Below are 17,118 nucleotides of genomic sequence, written 5' to 3'. Positions count from 1 at the left end.
GCACATTTAGGGCCCACACTTACACCAGGTCTATAGCTAGGTGCAAAAATGTAAGGTGTGCCAATACCAGATTATACAGGATACTCAGATGCCATTATAGATTAAACTCTTAGCATATGTCCTCAGGGCACCTAAATAGAGGTGGGTCATCGCAGAATTGTCCCTTAAGGGGATGATCCTCCATACATTGCCTAATTAAGTACCAAGATGATGCAAGTGAAGTGCAAATTCTATAAGGACAGTTGTGTGTGTAATGCCATTATAGAATAATAGAGTAAGTTTGCACTTACACAGTTAACTTTAGGCATGAGCACTTAACATTAGCTCAGTGGTTGGCGTCAATGCATGAACCTAACTGTAGACAGTTAAGTGGATGTTAATATTCTATAATCCATGTGTGTAGCTGCCAGATACACCCCCAACACACCCATGTCTCTCCCAGGCCTACACCCCTTTGTGCACTCTGTAATATAAGTAGGTAACTTATAGAATACTAAGGGCAGTTTATGCGTATAACTGCCAATTAGCACCAATTATAGCAAATAATTGGTTGTTAAGGCCAATCAACAGCTAATTATTATGAGGTTCTTTTACTAAGCTGTTGGAAAAAGGGCCCTGTGGTAGTGGCAGGGGCCATTTTTCCCACGCAACAGGGCCCTTTTTACCACAGTGGGTAAAAAGCCCCTAAAAAAATTGCTTATACTGGGTTAGCGCCACACTTTTTTCCTGCATGCCGGAAATGGTGCTCACTCATGGTGGAACTACCGCCAGTGGCCGCCTTGGGCTGGCAGTAGTTCTGGGTTAGTGTGTGGTAAGCCCACATTGGGCTTACTGACACTTTGTAAAAGGGCCCCTATATAAGTTATGTGTGCAATTGACCTTCTTCTATAAATTCTATAAATTGCACGTGCTAGACAGAAATCTGGGTGCTCAACTTTCTAGAATTAAGGGGTTATTGCAGAAAAATAGGACCCTGTAACTGGAAAATGTTATATTTATATGCAGAATCCCAGTGAAAACATTTAATAATGGTGGAGTGTCAGCTACAGCCTTTGTGCTTCAAGAAGTTCTAATTTCAAAGAATTGTTTGATTTGAGTAAATAAACATAGTATTACACACACTGAATAGTGCCTTGGTCCCATCAAGGAATCATGTGACAACATGAAAACCCCTGGTCAGAACAGAGAAATGACAGAATTACTTTTACTGCATTACAGCAAATAGCAGATTTACTCCATATGTATCAGGATGAGAAGCCATACACAAAAGAATCTAAGCTATTGCAGACTGCAACCTATTTCCCTGTCATACAGTTTCTTTACAAAGAAAGGAATCACAATACCCTAGTCAAGCATTCATAAAGGCTGGATTGGCCCTCTAATTCTGTCCTTTACAGGTTGATATGCTCTCAGACAGGAGTAATTTAGTGTATGTATGTACTGGTTAGAATAGTTTTATATGTGAATTTTTTATAAAGTAGAGGTAGACTGCCTGATATTCAAAGCAATTTAACCGGGCAAGAGAGGCTCCTGTCCAGTTAAATCGCCTATGTCTGCCTGAGCACTGATATTCAGTCATACTTAACTGGAGACGGCCGCTGAATCACCACAGACTGTTGCTGCACTGCCTTGTTATTGCGGGGTGGTACATAAGAGTAGTCATACTGGGTCAGACCAATGGTCCATGTAGCCCAGTGTCCTGTTTTCCAATCAGTGGCAAAGCCAGGTCACAAGTACCTGGCAGAAACCCAAATTGTGGAAACACTCCATACTATAAATCCCAGAGCATGCAGTTGCTTCCCATGTCTATCTCAATAGCAGACTATGGACTCTTCCTTCAGGAATTTGTACAAACCTTTTTTAAACTCAGATACACTAACTGCTGTTACCACATCCTGTGGGTGGAGTTTGGGCAGAGCCAGGGAGGAGCTGGGACTTAACCAGTTACCAACCATATTCAGATCTCTAACCAGTTAAGCAAAGAGGCTATCCTAACTTTAGCTGTGGAGGTAACTGGGCACCGGTCTGAATACTGGCTGTTGCCTGGTCAGTCTCTGGGTGGCAGCAGAGAAATTCTGGCTGGCCTCCTTTCGATCCTGCCTTCCACCCGTTGGATCTCCCTCCCCCCATCTTGATCTCCCAGAACTTCACAACCCTCTCCCAACCCCGCCGTTCCAATTTCCCAGAACATCACCACCCTCCACCATCCTAATACCCTCTCTCCCTGAAGCAAGATGACAGCATACCCCCTACACCCCTGTAGCCCCCCCCCCCCCCGGTTCTACCTGGATATTCCATTTTGTGGGTCCCAGCTGATGTTCACTGGGATTGTACAAATAAGCATAAGTTTAGGCAGCCAATTCGTTTGGAATTAGCGTTGGATAGTAAGTGCTGATGCCGGACGTGGACCAGCATTGAATATCCAGGCCTAATTCTGCACATGGACGGTGGTCAGAGTTTAAGAAAATGCTGGACCGAATATTGACCAGAGCAGTGCCAATCCTATGCCTGCTCCAGCTATTCCCTACCCCCAGGAGTGCCTACGTATATATGATTTGATTTTATATTGCCTATCTGAGGAGTCCAAAAAGGTGCTTAATGTAAGCCACTTAATAAATGTATCATAGGCACCAATGTGCCTTTATATACCAGCATCCCAGAACCATCATCAATAGCAGATCCACATAGTTACATCTCCTTCAAATTTGATGCAAAATGTGTGCATGTATTCTATGCATGTATCCACATAGTTGATAAACTACATATGTACATTGCAACTCCACCTCTGATCTGCCCAAATTATGTCCCAGGATCATCTGTGTGCATCAAGTGTATAAGTACATGTGATCTTTTAGATGCAGACACAAATATGTGTGCAAATATATTTACATTTTTACTGAAATCCGTCTTGAGCTGAAAAATAAAGCAGAATATAAATGCTCATGTTTAAATTATATTAAATGGACATTTAGTTATATGAAACACCTATTCCAGTATTCTTCAATGCAAGACCTGTGAGCCAGTGGTGGTGCTTGGGGACCTCTTGAGTGGCCCACACAGTCCTAAATTTTTTTTTTTTTTTACTGCTGGATACAGGCTGCAGGCTTTCCATTGAAGAACACTGCCATCTCTCTCTCTCGCTCATTCTCATGGTCTGAAATCGCTCATTCTGGCCTGCCCTCCTTCTCCGAGTCTGGCATCTTACAAAATTAATCTTCTTCCTGGCAGTGATTCAAGCAGGTTCTTTCCTATCAATCCCCACCAGAACACCTGGCTTCAGTCACACAGGCAGAAACAGATAAACCCTCTTAAAATATAGGACCACAAACAAAATCCTAAGATGCTGAGTCTGTATGCAGTACAACACCAGAGAAATACAAAGAAATGCATTTCTTCCTGAACAATGCTCTCCTTCCTTCAGTCCTTTTGGACCCCAAATGGCCTCCGTATTGAAATTAGCAAAGACCACTGACCTATTCTATTCATAAAATTGGCTTTATATTTGGAAAAGCCTTAATAAAATTATTCTTATACTGTGTAAAAGCAGTTATGTGGAGGGCACTTCTATAAAAGGGCGTCTACATTTAAGCACCTGAGCCCAGATGCTCAGAACTCTTGTGCTATGGGGAACAGAGCCGGAAAATACCGACCCAAACACTGAAGAAAAATTACGGTACAATGCTCAACACTAACATGCAAATTATATGCATGCTGTTAGTGTTGAGCATTGGAAGTTAAAGGGGAAGGAACGTGCCTGGTGCATGCCCACAAGAACTGTGCAATAGGTTTTTTACTTTCCCCCGTGTGCTAGTTGGACCACGATTAGGAGATCTTCTTTCAAACGTGGTGAGAATCTTCATTGATGTTTTACAGTAGTGTTTAATCACCAGCATTAATTTTTACTGCAGTTGTGTTATTCTGGACGTGAGCCCTTGAGACCAGGCCGAGGCCTAGTATAGGATTTTGGCCAAGGCCTAGGGTAGACTGAAGAGGCCCTATGCACCACCCCAGCCACCAAGTCCCGCACACACACAACAGCTAACAGGCACCACCAGAAAATTGGAGATAGAGCATTCAGAGCCAGATGCACAAAGGTCCCGTTAAGGATCCGTCTGCGTTTCCAAATCGGTAAAAATTTACCGATTTAGAAACACAGAGGGATTCACTAAGATCGTATGCAAATGAGCTGCTTGTTGCTTTTGCGACCCAGCTCATTTGCATGCGATATGGGGGAAGCAAGTCGGTGAGCTGAGCATGTGCAGAACAGTCAATCGCTATGCGTGGCTGCTCTGCGCATGCTACAGATGGCTCTCATACACGCAGACAAGCTGCGTCTATGATAGCAGTAGATTTACCCTTTTTTTTTTGGCAGACACAAAAGAGCTTTTTTTGTATGGGCATACCTGTATTGCAGATTCCTGCCTCTGGCTGCTTGGAAAAAGTGAGAAAAACCTCGCTCTGCTGCTCTCCGCTCTTCTTTGAGGAATCAGCAGCATCAGGGCTTGGTTCCACCCCCAGCTGTTCCTGCTGCTTCCTTCTATTGGCTGACTAACATCCTAGAATGCCCATCTCCTTGAAGATGGACTCTCATTGGCTGGCTGCTGTCCCAACTCCTCCTCCCTGTAGGACTTCCATGATGACATCACTTTAGAGCTGTGAACTGATTGGATCTGAACTTCCTGGTGTCCCCCTCCAGTAGTGAGTGGGCGGGACATCCCAGGCTGATGCTGTCCAATTGGTTTAGCCCCTTTCTGTGGAGGGGGACACCAGGAAGTTCGGATCCAATCAGTTCACAGCTCTAAAGTGATGTCATCAGGGAAGCCCTGCAGGGAGGAGGAGTTGGGACAGCAGCCAGCCAATCAGAGTCCATCTTCAAGGAGATGGGTGTTCTAGGATGTCAGCCGGCCAATAGAAGGAAGCAGCAGGAACAACTGGGGGTGGAACCAAGCTCGAGTCCCACAGACGCTGTTTCTTTGATGGACCCTTAACTTCCTTGCATTTTTGGTAAGTCACCATTACTTTACAGCATACAAAGATACAGGAAGCCCTACAAGGAACACACTAGGCTGTACCATATAGCGCACAAAGGAAAAGGAAAACTACCTATAAGAATACATAAAGCTGGCCCCACAACATTCAAGGGAAAAGGGAACAGTAAGCAAACAGAGGAAGCTGCCTTGACACACACAGACCAGAAAAGGAGCACTGCTGACCGGAAACAGGAGACAGATTCAGCAAACAAAGAGAACTAAAACCAACAAACAGGAGCAATATACAAGGACAGGGGGACTACCAAACGGAGGCAGAACCACAGGAAGCAGAGCAACAGCTCAGCACAACAAAGGAAACACAGAGAGAGAGAGAAAACTAAACAAACTGGAACAATACAAGGCACAAGCTTACCACAGACAGCACAGCGTTAGAGCAGAAGAAAACAGACCAGATGTAGGGGAGTGAGGCAATCAAGCTCATGCTGGCAATACCCAGCACACACACACAGAATAAACAAGCACCGAGGAGAAAGGCTAAACTCCAATGTGAACACAAGCGCCCAAGCACAGGCTGGCTTCAGCTGAGCAAACAAAGCAATCAACGCTAAAGCAAGGATTGCAGGGAAAGGCAGCCTTAAATGGATCAAGCTTCTGACGTCTGCTGGCTGAGCCCCTGACAAGCCAATCAGTAGCGAGTCCCAAACATTCCCCTGCCTATCCAGCAGAATCATAACAAGTTGACAGTGTATATGATCCCTGAGGCAGGCAGTTTTCTGCCGAAACATGGTCCTGTGTTGGGTCTTTTTATGTGAGGTGCTTCGATAATAAAGTCTTGTAAACTTATATTTGGCTGCTGGAGATTTGTGGCCTACCTGTACTGTTTTGTTTTTCTTTTTGTTCTCTAATTAGGGATTTTTCCCGTTTATTTTTTTTTTGTTTTCCTCTGTACCCAGACTCTGCCCATGTGAACAACCATCTGCAAAGTACCCCAAAATTCTATAAATGGTGTCCAAAGTTAGAAGCACAATTGGGCATGCAGCTCTAGAATAGGGTCTTAATTGATGATAATTATCAATAACTGGCCTTAACCAGCACTAATTACTGGTTACGAGCATATCTGCTCTCTGTCCCCCTATTCTATAGCCTGTGTGCCTAATTCTTCTTGATTGCACATTCAAAGATGGCATGGCCAAGGGAGGGGTATGGGTGAATCATAGGTGTTCCCACAATTTAGGCACTGAATTATAGAATATTTCCATTTCCGTGCCTAACTGACAATAGTTAGGCACAAGCTTTTACACCAACATTTGGCAGATATAAATGCTCGTACCTATAGGTAGGTGTGAAAATCACTTAAGGTAGTATTCTATTGAAGCAGTTCCATGTGGACCTGCCTTTACAGAATTCACATTTACCCCTGGATTCTATATATGGTGCCCGAAAATCTGTGCAGAAACCGAGGCATATTCTATAGCAATGCACATAACTTAATTGGTTAACTAGCTAATCAGCGCTGTTAATTGGATATTAACAAGCAATTATCAGCACTAATCGGCATTAATTGATATTTATGCGCACAACTCGTTAATATTCTATAACATGGTGTACATGAATTCTAAGTTGCATAGTTGAAAAAGGGGCATGGCCATGGGTAGAGCGTGGGTGTTTCTAAAATCTATGCGCATTATTATAGAATATACCCGATCTGCGCCTAATTTAGGTGTTGGAATTTACACCAAGTAAATCATGGTCTAAATGGACATGAGCAAATGTTAGTTCCATGGCGAGCCACTTGGCACATTCTATATTCCGTGTGGAAATTTGTCTATTCTATAAAATTTAGGCAATGTGAGGGGAAACAGGGCTGGTGGTTGGGAGGCGGGGCTAGTGCTGGGCAGACTTATACAGTCTGTGCCCTGAAAAAGACAGATACAAATCAAGGTAAGGTATACACAAAAGTAGCACATATGAGTTATCTTGTTGGGCAGACTGGATGGACCGTGCAGGTCTTTTTCTGCCGTCATCTACTATGTTACTATCCAGCTCATAATCGAAAGTGATCGCCGGCCATTTCCCGACACAAATCAAGAGATGGCCGGCGATCTCGGAAAAGCAGCGAAATCGGTATAATCAAAAGCTGCTTTTTTTGACAGCATCACCGCTTTCCCGTCGCCTCGCCGGCGAAACTTCAAAGGGGCGTGTCGGCGGTGAAGCAAAGGTGGGACATAGGCGGGTATGGGCATGGCTACCAGATAGCCGGCTTTCGCCGATAATGGAAAAAAAACGGTGTTAAGCAGTATTTTGCCGGGTTTACTTGGTCCTTTTATTTTCATGACCAAGCCTCAAAAAGGTGCCCCAACTCACCAGATGACCACTGGAGGGAATGGGGATGACCTCCCCGTACTCCCCCAGTGGTCACTAACCCCCTCCCACCAAAAACCCCCACTTTAAACACTTTTTTTTCCAGCCTGTATGCCAGCCTCAAATGCCGTACCCACCTCCATGACAGCAGAATGTGTTCTGTCCTCTGACAGCCTTTTCCTGCTTGTGATGTGGCTCTGTATGGGGTGAGTGTGACACCTTTTCTGTTATTTGCACTGCAGAGTCACATGAGCAATGCATTGTGGTGGGTGTAGGTATTGGTAGTTGGTAGGCTCTACTCCCCTGGTGCTTTCCCCCTGCTTACTGGGTCAGAGTGTGTCCTGTTTTGTTTCCTGTTGTAGTCCATGCGGTAGTGACCATTTTTGTAAGCCAGTTTTAGTTCCATTTCCTGTGTTACCCACGTTAGAGAACGTAGTTCTTACCTTGAATGGTGCTGAAAGAGGGCATTGTACATCATTCTGCCAGCTCTGACCTACTGCTCATCTTAGTACCAGGGGACTCTTTGCCAGTGGGGCACAACCTCTGATCTGCAGTTAACTGTGAGTAAGCGTGCTTATTCAAATAAAGGACTTTTTCAAAGAGATTAGTCTTCAGGTGTCAACTGGTGTGCCAAAGTTATACAGCAGCAATAAGTCCTAGAGGCTGTATGCAGATCCCTGGAGCAGTTTTAGTGGGTGCAGTACATTTGTGGGTAGTGGGTTTTGGGGGGGGGGGGTTGGGGGGCTCAGCTCCCAAAGTAAGGGAGCTATGCACGTGGGAGCTTTTCTGAAGTCCACTGCAGTGACCCCTAGGGAGCCCGGTTGGTGTCCTGGCATGTCACGGGGCCAGTGCACTAAAAATGCTGGCTCCTCCCACGGCCAAATATCTTGAATTTGGCCAGGGTTTGAGATGGCCGACATAACTTTCCATTATCGCTAAAAAATGAAGCCGGCCATCTCAAACCCCGGCCAATTCCAAGGCATTTGGCTGGCCGGAACCGTATTATCGAAAAAAAAGATGGCCGGCCATCTTTTTCGAAAATACGGGTCTGGCCAGCTGTTTGCGGCGCCGCCAAAATACATCGCCTGCCATGTATTTCGCTGGCGCCGTTCGATTATTCCCCTCCACATTACTATGTAATGCACAGAGAACAATGCTGGAGAAAGGCTTCAGCTGGCAGGGGTTGGGGACCCCCGCCAGCCAAGGTATGTGGGGTTGTGGCAGGGAGGTGGGCCAAACTGTGCCCCCCTCCACTTTTGGGCTCCAGACTTCCCAAACATTGAGGTCTGGCTACGCCCCTGCACCTAGGTGTAATTTTTTTCCGCGTGGATTATTCAGGTGCCATATATAGAATCTAGCCCTTAGCATGTATCAACCTAGTGCCTGATTTTGGGCACCATTTTCTGAATTCCCCCCTTACAGAGCAGCACATAGCATGGATTATTGCCATTTATGCTTGTATGTGTTCACATATGTACCTAAAAGACCAAAGTTCAGGCATTTATTTGCATATTTGCTGCTTTACTTTAGGTGACTCCTTAGAAAATGACCTCCATTATATATCTGTGTGCCTACTTTGTACATGCATATACCCTTAACCAATTTTATAAGATCACACTTGAGCATTTAAAATGCTATTCTACATGTTCAAGTCCTTTTATAACATGCACAGAATCTAATAATACTGCTGAGACAACAGTCACCTCGCTTTTAAATTACACTTTTCAGTCACTGGGGCTTCCCTCCATAAGTGGATTCAGACCAAGGGCCAGATGCACTAAATTTAACGAGCCAGCAACGTGGTTTTTAAACCAGTTCAAGCCAGTTTAGCGAGCAAGTAGTAAAACAAGACATGCAAAAACGGTTCTCTGAGCCATTTTCCTGTCATGGTAGCAGCTAACGAAAACGGAATGCAAATGATCTACAGGTCATTATAATGAGCTAATTAGTATTATAATGTGTATGCAGGGCAGACGCACAGCCGTTTTCCGACCTCATGCACCGTGGAAAACCTAACAGGAGGTCTGCACCTCTCGTTGGGGCTGTGTGGGACCCATACAGAAGAAGACGCCCATCACAAAAATCGGAAGAAAAAAAACATCCAAGTGCTCGTCAGGGGCGTCCTTTCAAGTGCCTAACACCAGTGACAGCTAAACACGCTGTGATTGGTTGAGAGTGACCTGGAGGGGCATAATCGAAAGGGACATCCCGATCCCCGATTCTCTCCGGCGTGGTCATTTCGGGCATGTAAGAAAAACACGTCCAAGAGAAGGACGCCCATCACAAAATCTGAAGGGAAAAATGTCCAAGTGCTTGTCAGGGACGTCCTTTTTTTTTTTTTTTGAGTGAAGGACGTGTATCAGGCCATCTTTGACATGTGCAGAGCAGCCAGCATAGCGCTTGGCTGCTCTGCGCATGCTCAGCTGGCCGACTGGCTTCCTCTCCTTAGGAAGGAAATCGCGTGCAAATGAGCTAACAGCGAGCAGCTCATTTGCATGCGATTTCCTTCATGCATGCCCGTTTTTTACCAATTCACTAAGGGATCGGTAAGGGAAGGGCTCTTTCCGTGGAGTTAGTGCATCTGGCTCCAAGAGTCACTTTTCAACGCAGGTAATTAAGGACATATGGAAGCTCTTAGGTGTGAAAAGTAAATTTCACAGGTCATTATCCTATCACTCTCAGATCACAGGACAAGTGGAGAGAGCGAATGAAATGATCATTTTAAGGAAATCCTCTGATTAATACCCACATTATCCAAACACTCATTCTTATCCAAAATGATCTGGTTTTTTATCAGAAATAGAAAAATCTTTCTTTTACTTTGCAATAAGCGAAAATGTATCCAAGAGCTCTGAATACTTCTAAAAATACTCTGCCAACATTCAATATATTCAACTGCTAAGATGTTTCTCATATCCAAATAACTTTGGAAAATGCTTTAACTTTAACAATAATGGAACATTATCTAAGTCCTCTGCATAATTTTAGATATATCTTGCTAATGTCCAATTTATTCCACCTACTTTAGTTATTTCACATATTACCCAATTGAATGCGGAAGATACTAGACTTTAAAGTCACAGAACATAGATAAAATTACTTTACATCTACCTGTCTTTTTCTCATACAGTTTATTCAACTGGGCATTGCTGCATGTCAGATTTTCCAGCTACAGATGAAATATTTACTAGATTTTGACAGTATTCAGATATTAGATTTGTGGAAGATCTAAAAATAAACAATTATTTGGTAAATGATCTAGCAGATGGCATTGCTTATAAAATAACATACCACATGCTACAACAGCAGAAATTATAGTGGTAAATTAAATTTGATATACCATTCGGTTAGGGTTGAAATATTTTTACTCCCATTATATAATTTTGCATTCTAATTTTAACACATGCTAACTTATGAACTTTGTTCCCTAAATTTCTCTCTGGATATATATCTGTTCAAACCTGGCTTGAGTGGTATATGTGTTAATCTTATTAGTACAGCACTATGGGCTGTGTTCAATGTTTATGGGCCTTCAGGGCAGCATGGATTTCCCAGGAAGAGTTCAAACCTACCACTGTGTACCGTAAGCTTAGTGTTTTTCTGCCTAGTATCACAACCAACTAGATTTACATTTGGCTGTGCATCAGCTTTTCATTTTTACCTACAGACTGCACACTTTCAAGCCTGCTTGTTTCAGTGTTGGCTTATTCTAGGCAGAGACTAGTAATTCAGGCCCAGATGCTTAGAAGCAAATGCGGGCACTAGAGGCCATTAGCTCAGGACTAGCACCCGCATTTGCTGCCAAAAAATGTTCAGAGCTGGCGAGCGCGTGAAATAACGTGCTTTCTGGCTCTGAACGCTAATAGCATGCAAATGCATGCTAAACAAGGCCATTTATATTCCTCCTCAATGATCAGTGGGTAGTGCTCCAAACAAGGGCACTGCTCCCGCAGCAAACCCTACAATAGCTTGGAGCTGGTGTTAAGGTTTGTGAGGTCATTGCATTTGCATGCTTCCAGCCCCCACCCCCAAGGATGTGAGGGCCTGGACCTCAGGGCCCCACCTGCTCCACAAAATAACATCTAAACCTGGTGGTCCAGTGGGATCTCCCCACCCCCTAAAGGACTTTAACCCTGGTGGTCCAGTGGGACCCCAGCCATGCCCACCCCCCATCCTGAAGAATATCTCCGGTGGCCTAGCAGTGGCCCTGCTCCCCCCCACCATTGCCTACCTCAAAGTTGGAGGAGGAGGGACAAAGTCCTGATCCCTTCTCCTGTGGGTGCCTCCTGAAAATGGTGGCACCCCACCGTGACTGGTGCATCCTGGGATGCACTGGACAGGGCTTAAATACCAGATCTTTAATTAAAGTAGGTCCTTTAGACCATGAAGTGAACCCTAGTCCCATCTTGCTTGCCTGCTCTAGACCCTTGCCAGTTTGGCATGCCTTTGCCTGTGTACCCTGGCCATAACTGGCAGAAGGTGAAAAGAAGCAGACCGGGCAAAGAACATGTGAAAACTTTGACCCTTTGTGTTTTTAGCATCTAGTCAGTATTTAATGCATTTTCATTCATTTTTACTATTTTTCAGATTTTTAAAACAGAACAGACTGCCATCTCACTTTTAGCAATATTCCCATTATTTTATGTGTCTTCTAGAATGGTTTCATTATGTTTTTTGATATTTATGTTTCAAGCTGTTTTGTCATATGACTTCTGGCTCAAAAGCAAGGTGCTTCATCACCTAAACTTGATTACTATGACAACGCTCACTGCTTGAAGCAAGAGAGATTGGTTAAGTCTGCCAGTTGTTTACTTTCATCTCCTACAGTTTTTAATGCTTTCACCTTAGTGGTGAATCCCTTTTAAACACCATTCTGGGTATGTATAACAGTCTTTTGGGGATTTTAAATGTGCCTTTATGTGTATTTAGTACTACTACTACTATTTAACATTTCTAAAGTGCTACCAGGGTTACGCAGCGCTGTACAATTTAACAAAGAAGGACAATCCCTGCTCAAAGGAGCTTACAATCTAAAGGACAAAAAGTGCAGTCCAAGACCGAGCTTATCGTCTTTCCACCAAAACCCACTTCTCCTCTTCCTCCACTCTCTGTCTCAGTTGATGGCACCCTCATCCTCCCCGTTTCATCTGCCCGCAACCTCGGAGTCATCTTCGACTCCTCCCTCTCCTTCTCTGCACATATCCAGCAGATAGCCAAGACCTGTCGCTTCTTTCTCTTTAACATCAGCAAAATTCGCCCTTTCCTCTCTGAGCACACCACCTGTACTCTCGTCCACGCTCTCATTACCTCTCGCCTTGACTACTGCAACCTACTCCTTACTGGCCTCCCACTTAGCCATCTATCCCCCCTTCAATCTGTTCAGAACTCTGCTGCACGTCTTATATTCCGCCTGAACCAATATACTCATATCACCCCTCTTCTCAGGTCACTTCACTGGCTTCCAATCAGATACCGCATACAGTTCAAGCTTCTCCTTCTTACCTACAAATGCATTCAGTCTGCAGCCCCTCATTACCTCTCTACCCTCATTTCCCCTTACGTTCCCGCCCGTAACCTCCGCTCACAGGACAAATCCGTCCTCTCAGTACCCTTCTCCACCATCACCAACTCCAGGCTCCGCTCATTTTGCCTCGCCTCGTCCTATGCTTGGAAAAACTTCCTGAGCCCTTACACCAAGCCCCCTCCCTACCCATCTTCAAATCCTTGCTCAAAGCCCACCTCTTCAATGTTGCTTTCGGCACCTAACCTTTATACCTTTCAGGAAGTCTAGACTGCCCCTATTTGACTGACTGTACATTTGTCCTTTAGATTGTAAGCTCCTTTGAGCAGGGACTGTCCTTCTATGTTAAATTGTACAGCACTGCGTAACCCTAGTAGCGCTTTAGAAATGTCAAGTAGTAGTAGTAGTAGTCTATTTATTTATTATTTTTGATATCAAGTTTTGATAAATGTCCAGGTTGTTTGTTTATATGTTAACATTTGCCATTTCATAATTTTTAACATAGAACTATTTTTTTCTAATCATTTGTTAGTTATAGTTATTATTTGAGATCATTTGATTTTTTTTTTTAGCATTGATCTATATTTTGCCACTTATTTGCTAACAAAATTAATGGTCTCCATTAGGACCTACAGACAGTCCCATCAAAGCTCCTACCAGCTACTAAAGAGAACACTCCCTCTTTCCCACTATACACAGCCATCTTGGACTCATTCAACCAGGTCACAGATGAAGCTCTTGAAAATATCCTGAAAGGTCTATGGCCTACAACTTACCCTCTTGATCCCTGCCCAGCAGAGATTGTACAGTGAGCACGCACAGGCCTCATTGAAGGGACCACTAAAATTGTTAACTCCTCTCTTATGAAAGGACAGCTGCCAACAACACTAAAATGAGCTGTGGTGTGCCCCCTTCTGAAAAAGAGCTCTGAAAAAAGCTCCAAAACTACCAACCAGTCTTTAACATTCCTTTCCTGGCAAAACTTATAGAAAGGACCAGTGGCGTTCCTAGCCTGGATGGCACCCGGGGCGGATCGCCAATGCGCCCCCCCCCTGCAAAATGACACCCCCCCAGCGAAATGACACCCTCCCCGGGTGCATGCCGCTGGGGGGGGGGGGGGGTGCCGCGGCGCATGCCTGTCGGCTCCAAGTTCGCTAACTTCACTCGTTCGCTGCAGCTCCCTCTGCCCCGGAACAGGAAGTAACCTGTTCCGGAGCAGAGGGAGCTGCAGCGAACGAGCGAAGTTAGCGAACTCGGAGCCGACAGGCGCACGCCGCGGCATCCCCCCCAGCGGCGTGCACCCGGGGCGGACCGCCCCCCCCCCCTTGGTACGCCACTGGAAAGGACAGTCTGCAGTCAACTCAACGACTGGCTAATTGAAAGTAATTGTTTAGACCCATGTCAATCTGGCTTCAGACTTGGGTATGGAACAGAGACAGTTCTTTTGTCCCCTTCTTGATGATCTGTACAGAAACCATGACAGGGGATGTGCCTCGATACTAGTGTTGCTTGATTTTTCAGCAGCCTTTGACATGCTTACAAGACTGGCAGAAATAGGTATCAGTGGCACAGTATTAACTTGGTTCAAATTCTATCTGTCAGATAGACAACAATCAGTTCCTTTCAGCAACAGCACATCATTACCTTGGGCACTGGACTGTGGGGTGCCACAGGGATCCATACTGTCTCCAATTTTACTTAATATCTACCTCAAGCCTCTGCCTGAGCTGCTTCGGTCAATGGACACAAAATTCTACATCTATGCTGATGATGGGCAACTACTGTATTTTTAGGGTGAGTTTATCCTCCCAAATAAGATGTTTCACCCACCAATACCTAGGAAGAAATAAATCACCCAAGGCTGCATCAGTTTGCTTTTTATTAGATACCTTATTTCTTATCAAGTATTTGTACAATTAGCAGATCAGTGATATCTCACTGGGAGTACAGAACATCGCTACACAAAATTTACCTCTATATCTGAGACTCCAAAGAATATACAAGCAACTTGTACAATCAATTGCTTATGGGAATACAGTACCACAGCTACACATAGGTGTTCTCTGTGTCTGAGTTTATAATGCTTTACTTTATGTTTTTTTTCCACCCTCACCCCAAATTACCAGCTAAAGCCAATTTACAGATATGAAAGACTCAAGGATACTTATGAGAAAGCAATAAGGTTATTTGCCAATTCAGATGCAATAGGATTACTTCCCAATTGATTGGTTTCTCATGTGAGAGAGCAGCCCTGCTTGCACAAAGGTGCTGGCTGTGACTGTCTCACTCCAAAGAAATAGGAAGTACAATCACTTATATACGCTCATTAACATAACAGGTCATTCTGACAATAATCCCATTTATTGGATATATGCTAATGTAATGGTTAACACTGATTGATTATGGTAATGCGTTGATTAGTATTTACTGGAAAAGCTTAATAATAAACTAGCTTTTACTGGAAGACTAACCTGCTTATAATTGAAAGAGAAAAATGCCTATATTGCGACCCAAATCGGGAGATGGGCGCCCAAATCGGTATAATCGAAAGCCGATTTTGGGCGTTTCCAACTCAATCCATCGCGGAAACGGGTAAAGTTGACGGGGTGTGTCGGAGGCGTAGTGAAGGCGGAACTGGGGCGTGGTTATCGGCCGAGGAGAGATGGGTATCTTTAGCTGATAATAAAAAAAAAAGGCATTTTACCGCAATTTTGGGTCACTTTTTGTGGACCCTTTTTTTCACAAACAAGTCCCCAAAAAGTGCTCCAACTGACCAGATGACCACTGGAGGGAATCGGGGATGACCTCCTCAGACTCCCCCAGTGGTCACTAACCCCCTCCCACCAAAAAACTCCACTTTACAAACTTTTTTTCCAGCCTCTATGCCAGCCTCAAATGCCGTACCCACCTCCATGACAGCAGAATGTGTTCTATCCAGTGACAGCCTTTCCCTGGTTCTGATGTGGCTCTTGGTTGAGTGTGACACCTTTTCTGTTATGCGCACTGCAGAGTCACATCAGCAATGCATTGTAGTGGGTGTAGGGTATTGGGCTCTGTGATTCCACTAGCTTGTGCCACATGCTCACGATGTTGGTAGTTGGTAGGCTCTACTCCCATGGTGTTTTTTCCCCCTGCTTACTGGGTCAGAGTGTGCCCTGTTTTGTTTCCGGTAGTCCATGAGGTAGTGGCCATTTTTGTAAGCCAGTTTTAGATCCCTTTCACGTGTTAGCCACGTTACAGAACTTAGTTCTTACCTTGAATGTGGCTGAAAGAGGGCATTGTACAGCATTCTGCCAGCTCTGACCTACTGCTCATCTCAGTACCAGGGAGACTCGTTGCCAGTGGGGCACAACCTCTGATCTGCAGTTAACTGTGAGTAAGCGTGCTTATTCCAATAAAGGATGTTTTCGGAGAGATTAGTCTTCAGGTGTCAACTGGTGTGCCAATGTTATATAGCAGCAACAAGTCCTAGAGGCCTGCGTGTATGCAGGTCCCTGGAACACCTTTAGTGGGTACCGCAGTGCACTTCAGCCAGGTGGACCCAGGCCCATCCCCCCCACCTGTAACACTTGTGCTGATAAATGGGAGGTCTCCAAAACCCACTGTACCCACATATAGGTGCCCCCTTCACCCCTAAGAGCTATGGTAGTGTTGTACATTTGTGGGTAGTGGGTTTTGGGGGAGGGGGGTTTGGTGCTCAGCACCCGTGGTAAGGGAGCAATGCATGTGGGAGCGTTGTCTGAAGTCCACCACACTGACCTCTAGGGTGCAGCCACGTCAGACTCAGAAGAAGAAACTTTCGGCGCCAGCTTTGCAGACTACAGTGGAAGAAATGAAAGGACCTTGGCTTGGCTGGTGGGGGTTGGGGGTCCCCCGCCAGCTGAAGGAATTCTTTTAAAGGCAGTCGGCAGCGGCAGGAGGAAGCGGACCTCGGCTGGCGGGGGTTGGGGTCCCCCACCAGCAAAGGTAGGCGACAGCGACGGCAACGGCGGGGGGGGGGGGGGTTGGCAATGGCAGCAGCGGGAGGGGGAGGGGGATCGGCAATGGCGGCGGTGGCGGCGGCGGCGGGGGGGCTATAATGTGCCCCTCACTCTGGCCCTGGCCCCCCCTACCGCCGCAGTTCAGATACGCCCCTGCTTTGAATGCAGTTGCAAAAACCACAGAAAGGTGGTATATTAAGTCCCATTCCCTTTATCACCTTTTTCCAGCACTTAGTAGATCCTCAAATGAAGGGGCATTTTCAAC

The sequence above is a fragment of the Microcaecilia unicolor genome, chromosome 1, assembly GCF_901765095.1.
Source record: "Microcaecilia unicolor chromosome 1, aMicUni1.1, whole genome shotgun sequence".
NCBI classification, from domain to species: Eukaryota; Metazoa; Chordata; class Amphibia; order Gymnophiona; family Siphonopidae; genus Microcaecilia; species Microcaecilia unicolor.
This window is presented reverse-complemented; position numbering follows the sequence as displayed.